The sequence below is a fragment of the Camponotus vicinus genome, unplaced genomic scaffold (assembly GCF_025532165.1).
Source record: "Camponotus vicinus isolate PSW18456_S1 unplaced genomic scaffold, iyCamVici1.0 SCAF_9, whole genome shotgun sequence".
NCBI classification, from domain to species: Eukaryota; Metazoa; Arthropoda; class Insecta; order Hymenoptera; family Formicidae; genus Camponotus; species Camponotus vicinus.
The window spans coordinates 7,579,326-7,596,215 of record NW_028141981.1 but is presented as its reverse complement, the minus strand read 5'-3'; the positions used below and the strand labels follow the sequence as shown (position 1 = coordinate 7,596,215).

At 30.4% G+C, this 16,890-nt stretch overlaps 1 protein-coding gene and 2 long non-coding RNA genes across 7 annotated transcripts in view; 1 reads left to right on the top strand and 2 right to left on the bottom strand.

The window, feature by feature from the left end:
• The window catches only part of LOC145977363 (acyl-CoA Delta-9 desaturase-like), a 31,403-nt gene that overhangs the window by 7,697 nt on the left and 6,816 nt on the right, over positions 1-16,890 (top strand). The window lies entirely within an intron of this gene.
• On the bottom strand, positions 3,684-9,858 carry LOC145977135 (uncharacterized). Of its 3 annotated transcripts, none has more exons than XR_014440425.1 (4): positions 9,088-9,858; positions 7,155-7,536; positions 4,461-6,598; positions 3,684-3,832 (listed from the first exon to the last, which is right to left on the bottom strand). It is a non-coding gene; the product is annotated as an uncharacterized LOC145977135 (long non-coding RNA). The 3 variants fall into 3 exon arrangements; XR_014440423.1 differs by having other exon boundaries at positions 9,176-9,858; XR_014440424.1 differs by lacking the exons at positions 3,684-3,832; positions 4,461-6,598 and having other exon boundaries at positions 7,116-7,536; positions 9,176-9,858.
• LOC145977136 (uncharacterized) lies at positions 10,267-16,780 on the bottom strand. Of its 3 annotated transcripts, none has more exons than XR_014440428.1 (4): positions 16,647-16,780; positions 15,204-15,376; positions 13,514-13,570; positions 10,267-10,608 (listed from the first exon to the last, which is right to left on the bottom strand). It is a non-coding gene; the product is annotated as an uncharacterized LOC145977136 (long non-coding RNA). The 3 variants fall into 3 exon arrangements; XR_014440427.1 differs by lacking the exon at positions 10,267-10,608 and adding an exon at positions 12,060-12,640; XR_014440426.1 differs by lacking the exon at positions 10,267-10,608 and adding an exon at positions 13,229-13,345.

Genomic DNA, 16,890 nt, shown 5'->3' with positions numbered 1-16,890 from the left:
TCAGCGCGATCGCGAGACGCGCGCTTCCACTTGCGCTCGCCACTTCGTTGCAGCGTCGACCAAGCTAGGAAAGTAGTCTTACGCAATAAGGTGGAGCGCGGAATAGTGTTGGCTATTGCCGTTTGCAGAGCACAGAACTGCCCATCATTTCCGTGTTCTGTTAGCCGCTCTCGGTCGTGAGCGCATAGTTCGTACGTGAATATCGCCACATTGGACGCATAGTGTAATCTGGTCGCTTTCATTGTGCACTTTTACGATGATCAGAATGTGTCCATTAATTTATCGTCATACCAATTTGATAAATAGCGAAGATAGTGTCGATCGATTAAATCGCTCATATCGGAATTGAACGATAATGTTTTGCGCAAGAAATGGCATATATCGAGGAATAAACAAATTAATTAAATATGATTTTGATTAGGATTACGAATTGGAAAAAAAAGATGGAGATAATTTAAAAGAGAAACATTTCGCTATAGTGTAGTTATTAAGTAGCCGGAGATTTTTATTCGTAGCTGTATCTTAAGTAAAAATCTCAATCATAACTCTTTCAAAAACTGTCATGTAATTTTAATTTTTTTATAATAATCAATTTATAATAATAGCAAAAAATATAAATTACTGAAGATTGTTAAAATAATTATGAGATATAAGTATATAAGCATTATTTTATGAATCCTAAATCATTTATTTATTAATTGATTGAAGAACAGTATTAAAAAACAGCATTAGAAAAAAGCTTTGACAAATTTTTAAAAACTTAAGAAATTCTGATCTGCGCAAAGTGTTTTACAGTTTTAATCGATATTTTTTTATAATTAAATAATAAAGACATCACTCCTCCCTTGTTACCAATTATTTATAGATTAGCGTCGCTTATTATATATCTGCACAGCGTCAAGAGCCATTAAAAAAACATTAAGGATAATACACGATATTACAAGAATGATTAAGGGAACTTCAGTTCCATAGATCTCTTAAAGATGATAAAAATATATTGATTTCATTACGCCGCGTACAATGCCTGCAAGATTAAGCTAATGGAAGTCCGCATATGTTTCCTTTCTGCTCTATTTCATTCTATAGCACGCGAAATTGATGCATAAATTCAGGCGATCTTTTCAGAAAGGTTGAAAATTAAAGGTTTACCTGTTATCACGTGGCTCGTTTTTTTATCGTTTTCACAACGAGAGCATAGTTGATCTGTGCGTCGGTTAAATCTGTGGTTATATGCAAATCTGTGTCGTCATTTAAAATGGACTCGCGTTACTAAAATTCACCAGAGGGAAATCGCTACTAAAATTCGTCAGAAACTGCCCGAAAGCGTTGATAAGTTAATTGTTTAACAAACACACATACAATATATCGGTGTGTTTTTAAATTGAAACAGAGATGACGAGCAAATCGGTGCAATAACGTTTAAACCTTCAACGTCAAACTGCTCTTATAATTGTCGACGATGATGGATCCGTTAAATTGTATTTTTTTTAAATCACTCGAAATGAAATCACTATAAGCGCTACGATTTAATTTGCTTTGTACGAAGGCGAAGAGAAAGGAAACCAAGAAAACGTAAAAGAGGAAAAATAAATCTTTTGTAGAAACGTTGACTGGAAAAGTTATTATTTCTGTATTTCAAAAGTCACACACATTCACGCATATGTTTGCATTAAATTGGCCTCGTTGTGGGACTTATGTAGATATGTATTGGATTTAAACGTTTCTTCCAGGGACAATCACTGACGATTTGTATCTAATCTGATAGTCGTTATCTCTTGGCTCTCTTGTTGTTCAGCATCTTTAGCTCTCGAGATTAACACAGTTAATCCTTTTATACTGCAAGTTTACTTTCTGCGATAGTGTATCAAGAAGAAAGACGGGAAAGATACTTATAATATATTTCTGAAAATATTTTTTCTGAATCGATCTAATTAACATAATACCGATATTTTTTTTACAAAAAATAGAAAATAAAAATTGCAAGAATACAAAAATGTGGCGTTTTTTTATCTAAAATTTTATAATGCTCAGTTATGTGTGTCAGTTTCATTTCACGATGACAGTTGAGAATTTTATAATTTCATCGAAAGTCTTTCTCTTCTTACAAGGTCTTTCGTAATATTTTAATATAATTTATAAAGTTAGAGCAAAAGTTGTGCTTGATAATTAAAAAGTAAATAAAAAAATATTCTGTTTGCTTTTTAGCATGCATATCAAGTAAACATAACGTATTTTGCGGTCAGTATTGCATCAGTATTGCAACTTTTCCTTCGTAGAACTCGAACGAAAAATTTCTATCCAATCGACAGGAATAGTATATCACAGAAATTTATGGCTACAGTTACGTCAGTTAATTATCATTTCACATTATTAAGTGTATAATTACTAATAATCAACAATAATTTTTAAAATAATAAATGTTTCATTTATCTTGTATTAAAAAAAATAATATTATTTTTTAAATATATTATTTTATATTAAAATATATTGAAAAATATAATTCACAAAGAAAAAAGATATTATTGCAGTTGTTATTGCATATAAAGATCATATCTTGCACAGTGTATTATTTTGCATTCTTTGACGAGTCCATATTATACATTTTATTGTTCGTTAGTAATCGTTTAAAATCTAAACTTTAGATTAACAATGATATAAAGCTGATCCTCTTTCTCAATAGATTCTAAGATCTTTGTAATATTTCTACATTTGACTTTGTATAGAATCGATCAAATTTATCTTTGATTTAATGCTTAAGATACTCGTTATCGAAAGAATTCCATATCAAAGTTATTCATAGAATCCATGCGATTCTCTCCAGTTCAGATAGTTCCATTCGATATAAGTTGATATCTAAAAATCTAATCGAATGAGTTTCTTCTAGAATACGAAAATGTTTTCACAGCTATTTACTAGAATGTATTCATCCGATTCAAATGACTATAAAGAACAAACTTTTCTGATTCACTTGCGTTTCATGACGCAAAATGTTTTTCAGAAATTATTTTTATTATTAATTATTATATATACTTATGAAGAGGATATATATTAAAATAATAACAAAAGAATAATTGGATAGATTGTTTTATTATTTTTCCTTTAATGTCTGCTAATTAAATGCAATTTTTAAACCGGTTTAAAATTATTATATTTATTAAAAATTATAACGTATACATAATCTTAATATATTTACACTGTCTTTTATAAAAAATCGCATACATTGCAACACTTATTAACAAATATGATGAAGAAGAAACATTGCCAGTCAGATCAAATTATTTTATATGTATTAACAAAGAAGCAAAATTTGAATTTAAGATATATTGATGTCATTCAAATAAAACTCTGCAATAAAATATGATAAAATATATTATTACAAATATTTATAATAATTAAAAACATCTCATAAAACTTGTTATTTTTGTCATGTATAATACGTTTTATATTGTAGAAAATATTTAACAGTTTTCAATTAAGTTCTCGATTAAGAAGAATATTAATTACAAATATTTTTTGAGATGAAGAGAAACTTTAAAAATCATGTTGCATATTTAAAAATATTTAAACTTTTTATAAAAATATACAAATGTTTATCTATACAAATATAATATACAAATTTATTTATTTAATATTCCAGCTATCATGACATTTGAGAGAATTTTTTTAAGAAATATATCGTACTTTTAAAATTCACTAATTTTTGTTTGATATTGTACACACAAACACATACTTATAAATATCATTTTAATAGTATTAGTTGAAAATTATATCGACGTTATTGTATCGATATTATTGCTCAGTTCTAAGGAATGCGATCTTGATTAGAAGGTTGCTGCGTAAGAAAAAAATAGAACTGAAATAGAATATATTAATATAAAGACCTTTCTATATAAGCTTCAAAAAGATTCTTGAATAATCTTTTATTTTCAGAATAAAATCTCGCCAAAAATATATGTGTATATATTAAAATTTGATATAATGAGTAATATCTATGATAAATATATATACATATCATAAAACAGTTTTATTGGGTTTGTAATATAGCCAGACGTTTTATGGACGTAATAAATTTCCGAAAGTTGAAAACACATATTAAGCATCGTTGTATACATTTTATGACATTACGGCATGTTTTAATGATTACATACAATATTGATATAAAAGTAAGATATGTAAGATTGCATTAGAAATTTTAAAGCGGGTGAAGGAAAATATGTAATGTTAAAAGTTCCATCAGAAATAATATCTTCTAGACACTATATCATATTTTATCTAAAACTATTTTGCCATTAATAACGAAACAAATCTGTTTAATATTTATTTTTTTATACAGATTATCGTTATAAGAATAAAAATCAGAATAAAAAATCAGAATAAAAAAATCACAACCGTATATATCGATTGTTTGTAGATTCTACAAAAAATATGAAAAAGGAAGAGACTAATTAATTCGCTTTTACCTTCGTATGGTCGTCACGAGTTGGCAATCCCGATCAGCATGATCACGCGATCATCAAGCGTAGTGTGATTCAGTGGTTAATTACCAACTCATAGTCACGTTGCAGGAAGGAGCTGTAACATACTGTTAAAAGGAGGTTTTCGGAGCGCGTACTTTCATTACTTAACCGTATTAGGAAATCCGCGTTTTGATCATTTCGTCCTGGCGCGCTCGCTCTCTGTCAGCCTGATTAATCGCGAGGAAATTGAAAAACCGTGGCTGGTACAGCTCATAATTTTAACGTGGCGAATGCCAGGCGCGTGAGTAAAATTGGCAGGTAATTGCTTTATTCCAGTTATATCACTCGTACGCGCAGGTAAGTCAGTATGCGAATCAACGCGTCTTTTCTCTGATAAGCAAGTCTTTCGAAAGAGAGTATGCGAAGAATGTGATCTCCGTTCTTATGGTCTTTGCAGAGTCTAATTATCGAAATGTCGATATATAGAAATTTATTACGCAATCGTTAATTCTTTATAATGATTGTAATTGGTACAGTGGTGACTATATCTAATGAGTTACGTGTAATCAGCATCCCAATTTCATCTTCTGGTTCCATCTATTTCCATTTATAACGAACGCAATTATATCGAAGCAAACGAGATTTATAATCCATATCCGGATAATATATACGGTATTCTTATTTTTAATCATTGATATTAATATAAGCTTGAAATCAGACGAACACATTTGACATTAAATGACATTAATATGCGATATTACGATATCTGCTGTTAATAAATGTCAAGGATTAATATTCGTCAAAAATACGCTGAATGCATAAATAAACAATCTTGATCTTCTAATTCTGATTGAAAAAGAAATTGCATTTTACAATGATTTACAATCAACGAAGTGGCACTTATAGATACGAAATTACATTATACGTCCGGGATTACGCGCGTAAATAGAAATGCCAAGTTCCGTGAAGACTTTCTCGCAGATAAAGCTCATTATACTATTCCGGTTCCCATCCGGATAAATCAGGAAAAAACGAGACCAATAGCCCGAAATCGCCTTCTCCTTCCGCTCATTGAACGCGCGTGTTATAAAATAAATTCTTGAGCATTCAAGTACACAGCACGCATGTATAACGATCACGGTATGCCGGGAATGACGGCTGTCTTCGTTCATTTCCCATTTATGCCAGCTGACAACATGTGTACCCCACGATATAGATATGACGTTAAATAATAGCTATGTGTATGTGCGTGTTCCCACCTTATTAGGCTTATATATCTCTTCAACTTTCTCAAAAATTTCTTCATTAAAAGAAACGTAGTACAACGCATTCATTCTGCGCAATAAATTACGCAAACCACGTAAATTTTACAACGTGTGCGTGCATTATACATATGTGCATAATAGTACTTAGATAATATTACATTGCGTTTTTATTACGAGCGTTACAATCGATTTCAGTTTTTCCTATCTGTTGAAACTTTCTTGCCATTTATTCGCGCTTGTTTCATTTCCCCCTCCAAAAAAAAGAAAAAAGATAACAAAGATGCATAAAACGCTACGTTATCGAGACCTTTTATCTCCGCGATTTTGCACAATTCAAGTGCAATTCGCGCACCGCGTTCGATTATTCTCGCCTCGCCGCTCGCTCGTGCGTTCCCGATTTTTTTTTTTTTCTATTTTCACAAATCAGTTAACTCGTGTCGGGGCCGCGCGCGCAGATACGCTACAGTTCTCTCGCATATCCGCTCACATATTAATGAGCCTGCTGGGTCGACTTGCTTTGCGAGCAGGCAAGCGTAAACGTTGAATAATAACTGCATTCCGCGCGCCGCACCGGCCGGTCGGTCGGTAGGCTGTCGTCTACGTGCGCCGCGTGTATTGTATATACATACACGCACGCGTGTGACAGCGGCGCGTACACGCGTACACCGTGTTGCGTGCGCGGACAGCGCGGTATATATATTACCGCAGCGAATAGCCGAGAAGGATCCACTGGTCCCACGGACCGCAATGACGATGGATTCTCGCGTTGACCTCGCTCCTCATCGCTTCCGGTCTGTACGCGACGCGAAGCCGCTAAATAGGATACAATCCTCGCGTTCGGACACATGAGAGAAGTCTCAGGATACTCCTCGCGCGCTACACATCGATTAATTCCGAATGCCTTTAATTCTTGTTAATTAATTTAGAATTCAAAAAGAGCATATATATTATATATAAGATTTTTTGACTTCTAGACAAAATTAAAAATTACTTTTATAACGATTTTATGACACAATTTTTGACGCATAAAGGAATCACGAAAGATTTTTAATTAAAAAATGTATACTCCTGGATAAAATTATTAATTTTTTTTCACTTTTTCGTTAAAAGCTGACATTTAAATTTTAACGAAAAATTTTAAAGAAAAAGTGAAAAAAAATTATGCGTTAATTTTGTCCAGGAATATATATATATATATATATATATATATATATATATATTTTTTTTTTTAAATTAATTTTTTACAATAAAAAATTGTGTTATAACATTATTATAAAAACTAATTTTTAATTTTTTTTAGAAATCTAAAAAATCTTATAATTTTAATTAACTTATATAATTTCTCGTATTATTAAATGGTAACATTTTTCAGAAAAATGACCTTGATCGCCATATTGTTATCATTGATACGCTTAATAATATTTGAGAATACTTGTTAAAAATTGTCGATAATTTTTTCGCTGTCGCTCCTATATACACGTTATAAAAATCGCTTTATAGCGCAGCTTTCTCTTAGCTTAGGGAAGGACATAGTGTCGCCGATATCCGAGAGCAAGGTTAACAGCGACGTCTGAGTTTCATCCCTTGGACATCTCCAGACATTTTTATCCTGTTCGTGTCGGAGATAAGACTCGTGTGTGGCGCGCGAAGCGGAAATCGTTTTTCGACACACGGTGAAATACAGTGGAAACTGATAAATTTCAAGAGTACTCTGCTAACTCTTCTATACCGATCAATATAGACATCATTCCGCGCAAACAATCTTCTCTTGATATTTGTTTTGTGATTATTAATATCCTATAAATCACGATGATCTGTAACCAAAAATTTTATAATTATTTTTAAATAACAACATACATTTCACATTAGAATTTTACACTGAAAAAACCTCTTATTTTTAGATCGAAGATCGAAGACGCGCTTTATAAGGCTTATATGTGTACATAAAAGTTTTCATTATTTTAAAGAGAAGATCGAAAAAGAAATGAAAAATAAAAAGAGACAATTTTTTTACTCTGAACCGTCTCAAGTAAAACGAGAACAAAAATGAATTTTCCTCGATAAAAGTTTATAAAGTTAAATAGCACGAGTAACGCGGTATATTTACGCATATTACTAGATTTGGGACCAGGGGTACATGATGGCGAGAATCTCAGACTCTGTGTTTATTCTCTCATCCGCATATTTGCTCAAGTTGTACATATTTCACGTTCATATATAATTTTCTGCGTTACGAAATCGCATAAGGAAACAGTCATTAGCTAATTTTGCAGCTTTATGATCCGAAACGCGGCCCTTACTGTGTCATTAAAATCGCTCACCATCTCCGACATTAAATAATGTATATGTCGAACCATGATAACGTTACATCGGTTCACCGATCGGATTCACGATCGCCGATCTTTCCACATATTAAAAAGTCATATCCAGTCATATCACACTTACAAAAATAATCAAAAGTGAATAGAAGATAATAAAGCAAAAATTTTTAGCTTAACAACTTCATAATTTAATTCCATTTGATGAGATTTAATGAGAAATTCTACGAGATTTTTTATATAAACGCACATATAAAACGGATATAAGAGTATAGCTGACATTATTAACAACAGAGTAGATATAATTAAGACCGAAATAAACATTTCCATGAAATAGTATTTGCTTTTATACATGTATAAATGCATTAATATTAATATAGATATATTTAAAAAAGAAATACGTGTAACATGAACAAAATAAATTAGTTCCATCCGTCGAAAAATAAAAGTAGCAGGATCGAGTAAATAAATGATGCAGAAACGTATGAAATCTGAATTTCATGTATGTAATAGCTATTCTGACAAGCATCCTTTAACGTCTGCATGATTAGATTTGAGTTATAAAATCCGAAGCAAAATCACATCGCTGTTTCGCTTTAATTGTAAGCGCGTGCAATAGATACGTTCTGCTCGCTTCCATTGACGCTTGTTTTACGAACGTAATCACGCTTTAAAATATCGCAAAATTTTCTGGACATGCAGAAACTTTTGTGTAACGCAGTCAGTTCGAGTTGCCGCCAATTTGCGAAAACTGCGCGACTGTGCAAAAACATTTTGTCGTACATCATGTTATCGTGTTACCGTTTTACGAAACATAGCGGTAGTTTCAGAATCGGAAATCACGTAATGGAAAAGCGTCTTCTTTTTGTACCTTTTTCACTTTCGTATTTTTATATCGATATCAATTATTAAAAATGTATATATAATAATATAATAAATTATATTAACTTCGTTTGTATTGTATTAATATTATAATATTAATATTATAATTATATTAGTATTAAAAAAATACATATATGAAGATAAAGCAAAGAATGACTATATAACTCATTTATAAAATTTCATATCTTTCTCCTGTATTTTTCTGTCGAAATATCATTATCAGAGATATTCACATCCGCAAAACCATCATAACCGTTTTTGTTTCTTTCTCTTCTCGTTTCTCCTTCTCATCGTAATAATAGCTTCCACCGTAATGCATGTCGGCCGATAATGCATGTATTTGTGCGTCCACGAGAGCGGCAGTTGTATCGCCAAGTCCACAGCATCTTTCATTTCCCGCTTCCTCCGTCGAGCGTTGACAAAATCCCGGCATTATATTCTCAGAGTGGGACAATCTTTTACGCTTTAACGGCCCATAAAGACTGCCGGAAATTGTCCATTCCGTCGCTTCTCGCCGATATATCCTCCGTCAAAAGAAAAAAAAAAGAAAAAAATAACTCGCGGATGGCGACGCGCTTCCGCAATTGTGGAAACGCGATCAAAACTGACGCTGCGATTCGTTAAGGCGGCCATTTCACAATTTCGCAAACACGAAGATACCGCGAATTAAATTTCTCGCGAATTTTCGCCAGTAAATGCGAAAGTAACTGATTTCCCTTCCGATTATAATCGCACCGCTATCGAACTGTAGTTGCTGACAAAAGTGACAATTAACAACGTGTCGATTCTCTATTCACGATCGATAATGCTCGCAATATTTCAGTGAATATCTAATCAATGCCAGTTCACATCTTGCAAGCTAATTCTGTATTTATATTTGTTATTGCGTAGGTATGTATTTTGACGTGACATGTTTGCGCAAAAACGCGTAATGAAGCCAACATAACGTAACGATAGCAACATTTTCGTTAAAGAGAAAATTTTCGAGAATCGATCTTATTGATCGATATTTTAAACGAGACCACTCTTCAAGTTAAATTCAAGAGCCGATAATTTTTCTCCAGGAAAGCATAATTAGGTCTCAAAAATTTATGATCAAAGCGGCAGGTCTATTAAAGCAAAGTCGGCTCTCGAGATTAAGCAAAAAGTAAGTTTTGCTATCTTCTCTTAGTTTGCCGGTTGGTACAATTTATAGTAAACCAAAAAAGTCCATAAGTTTGTTCAGGATGTTTTATTTAAAAAATTTTTTAAATGTAATTCCTTCACACGCTAGATTAAGTTATAAACTAACAGTATTGAGAAGAAAAATAACTTTTAAAATTTCCAAGAAAGTTCACTCTACATTTTGGCTGTTAAAAAAGTTTTCTTCGAAAACATGCTATTCATTGAGTTCTCTGAACTTTTTATCTCTTTCGATGAGATTGTAGCATTATTCTTCGGGATTAACGTTGTATCTCTGGTTATTACAGTTTTCCAGCGTTTTAGTAGTCCAGAAATCTCCCACCTCCCTCTTTCTCCATGCACTGTATACGCTCGATGAGCTTAAAGGATTCTATCGGTTAGATTTCGGGATTTTGCTTGCGAAAATTCCGATTTACCTTTCTACATTGTTTGCAATAAACCACAGCACCAAGCAACAAATAGTCCACTATTTTAATAATTCACTATCTAGGTTGCCATCTCAATCTAGAGAAAACATAATTTGCAAATTTATTTTACATGTGATAAAATAAAAGTGCACAATAATTTATTTTAGAAAGTTATTCAACATAACTCTATACATGGAGAAAAAGATTACTCTCTAATAACGTAAACTGTGTCTAAACGATTTAAACATGAGTGTAAAGATTAAGCGTTCTTATATAACGAGTCCTAGATTAAGTAATTATATGGTTTATATACTAACAAATTTGATCATCAATTAATTACATGTATATCAATTTATACAATAACTTTAGAGTGTGTTTCTAAATGCACAAAATAAAATGATTCAAGGCTATAAACCGTAAAATTTAATTTTACGCTTTCGCTTATTGCTACTTTTGTAAGAATCATGCCTTCTAAAACATGCAATAAGTTTGTAACAATGTAAAAATGCGAAAAGTTATATGATAGAATTTGTTAACCAGTGTTATGAGATACAAAATCGGGATTATAAGCTAAGGAACACTTACTCTACCCAATGGGGGATCTAATCCTGGCTTTAATTAGGATTATCATTAATAGTGGGCGTTCATATATTCATTTTAAAAGTTTTCAAACAATTCTAGTATATTATAATATTATATAAAATTCAGATTTCTTTGATAAACAAGATTAAAAATTTTGAAAATATCTTGATATTTTATAGAAGTTTAAATATCTAGCAAAATCTGTCTTTATGTATATGTATGTATATCTGAATACTGGATACACTCCAAAGATTTTTATGATTCTTGAACATAGAATTATTATCTGTATTTACTATAAAAAATGTGTAGTGAAATAATAACACGAGATAAAGTACATTTTGTTTATGTGCAATGATAAAATCTTATTTAAAAATTTGCCTTCTAAAGCAATTTCTTTATTTCTTAATCATATTTCTTGCTTAAAAAATTTTTTTTTATAAAATTAATTTTACAAAGCAACTTAAAATAATTACTGTTAATTGTGACACACATGAAAATGTTTATCTTTATTAATTATATATATATATATATATATATATATATATATTTTATATATATATATATATATAAAATTAAACTATATTATATAGTAGGAGAAACTATATAAATAGCGCATACTTTGTAATGTGTGTTTTAGTATTTATTAAACATTTGATATTTTTTTAGACAAAAATTTTATGTATTACATATTTTACGTTATATTATAAAAATAGTATTGGCCTTTAAAATATTCAAATTAATTAAGATTTTCAAAACTTACTTAATTTCGAATAATATTCAAAATAATTCTAGATTCTCGTCATATATTCGAATGTAATTCAATATAATTTAAATTCATCAAGTTCTCAGTTTACAACTGATATCTTCTTCGAACAAGATCTCTTATCATCTCTCTTTTTAAAAAAAGTGGAATGTAATGTAGTTAGAAAAATATCAAATAATAAAAAATTTTTTGCTGGAAAACAATCTCTGAACGAAGATTAATATTGAGACAAATGTAATAGCGAATGCCAGAAATGATAAGATATGGAAAGGTAAGAATGGTAATGAAGCAATTAAATATACATAGCGCGGACGTTTTTCTTTCTCGAGAGCTCCAAGAAAAGCTTGATAACCATGGCCTTGATACATAATATGTCGATAATAACGTGCAGCAATCGAAATCGATGTTTTCATCAGCCGTTTTCCTTTTCACGGCAAAAGTTATAGCGTGGTTCTCGCGTTGCAACGAGTGCCAATCGCGACCAATCTCCTCGATAATTCGATCGACGGAAGGCTTGCTTGCTCGCTCGCTCGCTCCTTCACCGCGTACTTTTTACCCGATCCGAAGGCATTGTGAGCCAGTTGCTTGCGCAATGATAGCGCATTTACCGCCTCGCTCCCGATAAGTTCATGCTCTAGAATCCAGGCCGAAGGCGTTACCGCGTCTTATAAGCCTGACGGTGTCTTCGGGAATAGCGCGAGAATCGCCCTATTTGCACACGACCGGAAGCTGGATGACTCGTTGCCGGCAATGTAAATATTACGAGGGGGGAATATACGTCAGGCTGCAACATGAACAAATATAACGGGAAACGTCTACGGAAGGCGTTTACGCCAGAAATCGTGCTACGAATAACACGGCATCAGACCGTGCATGAAAAGTACGCCGGGGACGTTGATATGAAATTTAACTCGAATCAGTCCGTTTGCTGAGTTATTATTAGATATACTCTGAGATACGCACAAAGAGAAGAAATATATATAAGAGCATTTCCACTCTCGTCTCTCGTCGATTTTATTTGTTATGAATTTTCAAACAAGATAATATGGTACCCATGAAATGGAAAAATGGTACCTCAGAAAAATGTTACATTTTTATAAAGAATAAAAATGCAACAAAAATTCTCATTGATGGAAATAGTCTCATTAATAAGAGAAAAAAATTCATTTAAAGTTAAAAAAGAAATTTTAAATATTTAGATAAAAAAGATAAACATTTTAAATGACAGTTATAAATTTTTAGAATATAAGAATATAATTTTTATCAATTATTATTAATTCTCGTAATCAAAGATTCTCGAACATTAGATTATAGATTTCACCTAGATATTCAATTTTATTTTTTAATATACTTATATTATTAATTTCCTGATGTATGTTATGAATATATGGTTAAATTTTATGGTTTCATGGTGCAATCTCTTGTCTTCTTAGTTTCTTGGAAATTCTTAGAATTCATAATACATTCGTGTTTAGGTACGAATTAAACGCTGTAATATATACTTTGAAATGTATTCGAAATTTACACTCGCCATTCGCTTTGCATAGAAATTATTTTACTATTCGACAGATATTGCAAATCAAATAAATGCACAATAAAATACTCTGCTAATGGGACTATTATTTTGTTAACCATATACGAGACGTTAATGACTTACATTACAAAAACACAATAGGCGTTTCTCTCCGATTCCATTAGCTTCGATAGTTTACTTCTGAAATAACATTGAAATATGAACTGTAATTTGATAAAATAATGAATTATTAAACTTTCAGAAAACGTAATATTACGAGTCGTATATTGCTTGAAAATGTAATGCGATCTATGACAGAAATGATTATCGATTTTATGATATATGTATGAAATAATCTGAATCAATTTGACTCTTTCATTTTTGCGTTTAATAATAAAATTGAATTAAAATACACAAAACTTATTGAAATTGATAAATTCTCATAAATTTCAGAGAGTCAAAGAGATGCAACAATGTCGATGCCATTAAATTGTCGTTAATTAATGCACACGATTGATTCTCGAATAAATACTTCGACCGAGAAAATTATTAGCGTTGAAGTTTGGAAGCAATTTCACGGCTTCACCGGAACATATGATTTGCTCGCAATGTGATGCATAATATGCGTGGTTGAAAATTATTCTTTGGAAGTAATGGTTACAAATGAGAATTTAGGATGGAAGCAAATAAATGTTCATAATACATAATTGTAAGAAAAATGTCTTTCAATCTAAAAGAAATGTTTCCAGAAAAACACAGCTTTTTATTATTGGCATATAATATTCCTTAATGTTAATTGTGCGTGTCAATTATCCAACTGTTTTATATTATTTTAAATATTAGTTATATATATATATATATATATATATATATATATATATATATATATAACTAATATTTAAAATAATATAAAACAGTTGGATAATTGACACGCACAATTATATATATATATATATATATATATATATATATATATATATATATATATAAGAATTTTTAGTAAAATTTAACTAATATTTAAAATAATATAAAACAGTTGGATAATTGACACGCACAATTATATATATATATATATATATATATATATATATATATATATATTACTAAAAATTCTTATATATATATATATATATATAAGAATTTTTAGTAAAATTTTATTTCAAAATTTTATATTATTTTGCACGCACGCTTATTATATTTCTAATATTTTGCGCGTACGCTTTCGGAAAAAGTTCTCGCGTCTCTTAATAAAAGTAACACACCTGAACTTATATTAGTTATCGCGTGTTTATCGGATCCAAAGGAGACATGCAGTGATAGAGCTTTATCCAAAATCCGAAATTCGAATCTCGAATTTCTCAATATAAACACATTTTGAATTTTAAATTTTTTTATAAAAGTGTAAATTCATCATAGTATATATAAAAAACACCTCCTAAAATTTTTAAAAATAATTATAAAGAAACGCATTTGTGCAAGAGCAAAAATATTATTGGTTTTTGTGTAATTTAGTTATTCAATAAATTCAGGTCGGTTTCATAAAATGATTAAAATTATTATCCAATAAAATCGGGTCAATGGTCAAAAGTCGCGCGGTTGCGAACCGTTTAAAAAACAAAAGTTCCATTGCATGTTTTCCGAAAGACAGACAAAAGCTTCATGCATGCATGCACGTTCTTTTGCGCCACGAGAGGTTGCGCTTAAAAAAAAAATCCGCTTTCTCTGGCGCGAGGAAACGATGATAAATCGTTGATCACGCCTACGATTTCCCGAAGCAAAGTGAGGCATTTCGATATCGCGAAAGCGCATCTCCCAGACGTCGATCGTTAATTACCGCGGATTTTCGACTTCTCTCTTGCGTCCGTTCGCGGATGCAGCTGAGTTGACGAGCGTGCATGCGTGCGATTAGATGCGAAGGAGAATCCGTGGAATGCGCGTTACATTACAGTCATCAGTGAATGTGGAAACTGCGGTCGTAAATCCTTCCGAAGCTCTACGTTAGTATGCCTGTCGATAGTGATAGAATCGATAGTGTCAGTGGTATCTCATGCACTTGTGTCGAATTGCCTACCATTGATTATCAAAACTTTAAACGCCCTAATCTCGATATGTTTTCTAAAATATTTCAAGTTTCCTTTATATTAAGTTAACTATGATCATGAAGAAATAAAAATTATGATCAATATTCTTTAAATGGATTCTTGAGGATATGAATTATCTTTTACAGCTTTTCGTCGTTTTATATCGAATCTTTGATATCGAAAGTACAATATTATATAATTATAAATATATTCACTAGATAAAAATTATTTTCTAAAGCAATTTTAAAATCATATTGATATCATTTAATAAATTAATAATTTTATTTGATTCTCATTCTTATCGAAATATATTATATGATAACATAAGTTCCACAATTTCTTCTATCGCTATTTTTTATTAGAGAAGTATGTCAAATCTATATAATTGTTCAATTTTTTTAATATCAGTAAAAATAATGCAATATTATTTATGCTATAATTATTATTATAAGATGTAGAAAGTATTAAATATAATTTTGCTGACTTCCTTATAATTCATTTATTTATAAGAGAAATGTTTTTATGTTTTTAAATGATTAGAACTATAATTATGTACTGTTTTATATTATCATGTAATTATTATAATTTTTATTTTCATGCATAATTACTACATGGATAATTATTTCAATATTTTAATTGTGTATACAAATATTTATAAATAATTATTACTATTCATTTTGTTATTAATTTTACATACTTATTATAATGCACTAAACGAACATTTCTCTGTTATATAAATCCTTTCTTTTCGATAGCATCGAATGATTATTATTTGAAATTATTTAAAATTCTAAAATATTAATTAAATTTGCTTTACTTCCATCACATTATTTGTTGGATGATGTGCAATTTCTTGGAATGTATTTTTCCCATATAAACAGTTCATGGATTAATATACTTCTAATTTATAAAGTTTTGTAAATTAATTTTTTATTTTCCATGCGAAGAATTATGTAATATCGATTTTGTTATAGCTTTTATTTTCATGTCATCAATAATAAATAACTTTACATAGAAAATTAATCTGGACTATTGCTAAAGAAATAATAGGTTCGACATGTTTTATTCATTTAACAGTATTAAATAACGCATGTGAAAAGCATGGCAAAGAATATATATTAAATAAGACAAAAATTTACAAGTAATTATATTATATGTGTTTATATTTGGCTTGTAAAATAGATATATTTATTTACCTTGCGCTCCAATTATCATACCTTACTGGCTCTTGCGAATTTTTAATTAATAATTTTATTATTTATTATTTAACTTGCACTTTATTATTTATCACTACTCAAAGTGCGGTTAATGATACATGTCACTAATGACACATATGACACATGTCATTAATATCGCAAATATCGCAAAGCGTCATTAGCGCAATCTTCCGTCGAGAGTAGGAAATGTACGTTTTTTCTTTCTATGTGTTGTGTACATGTG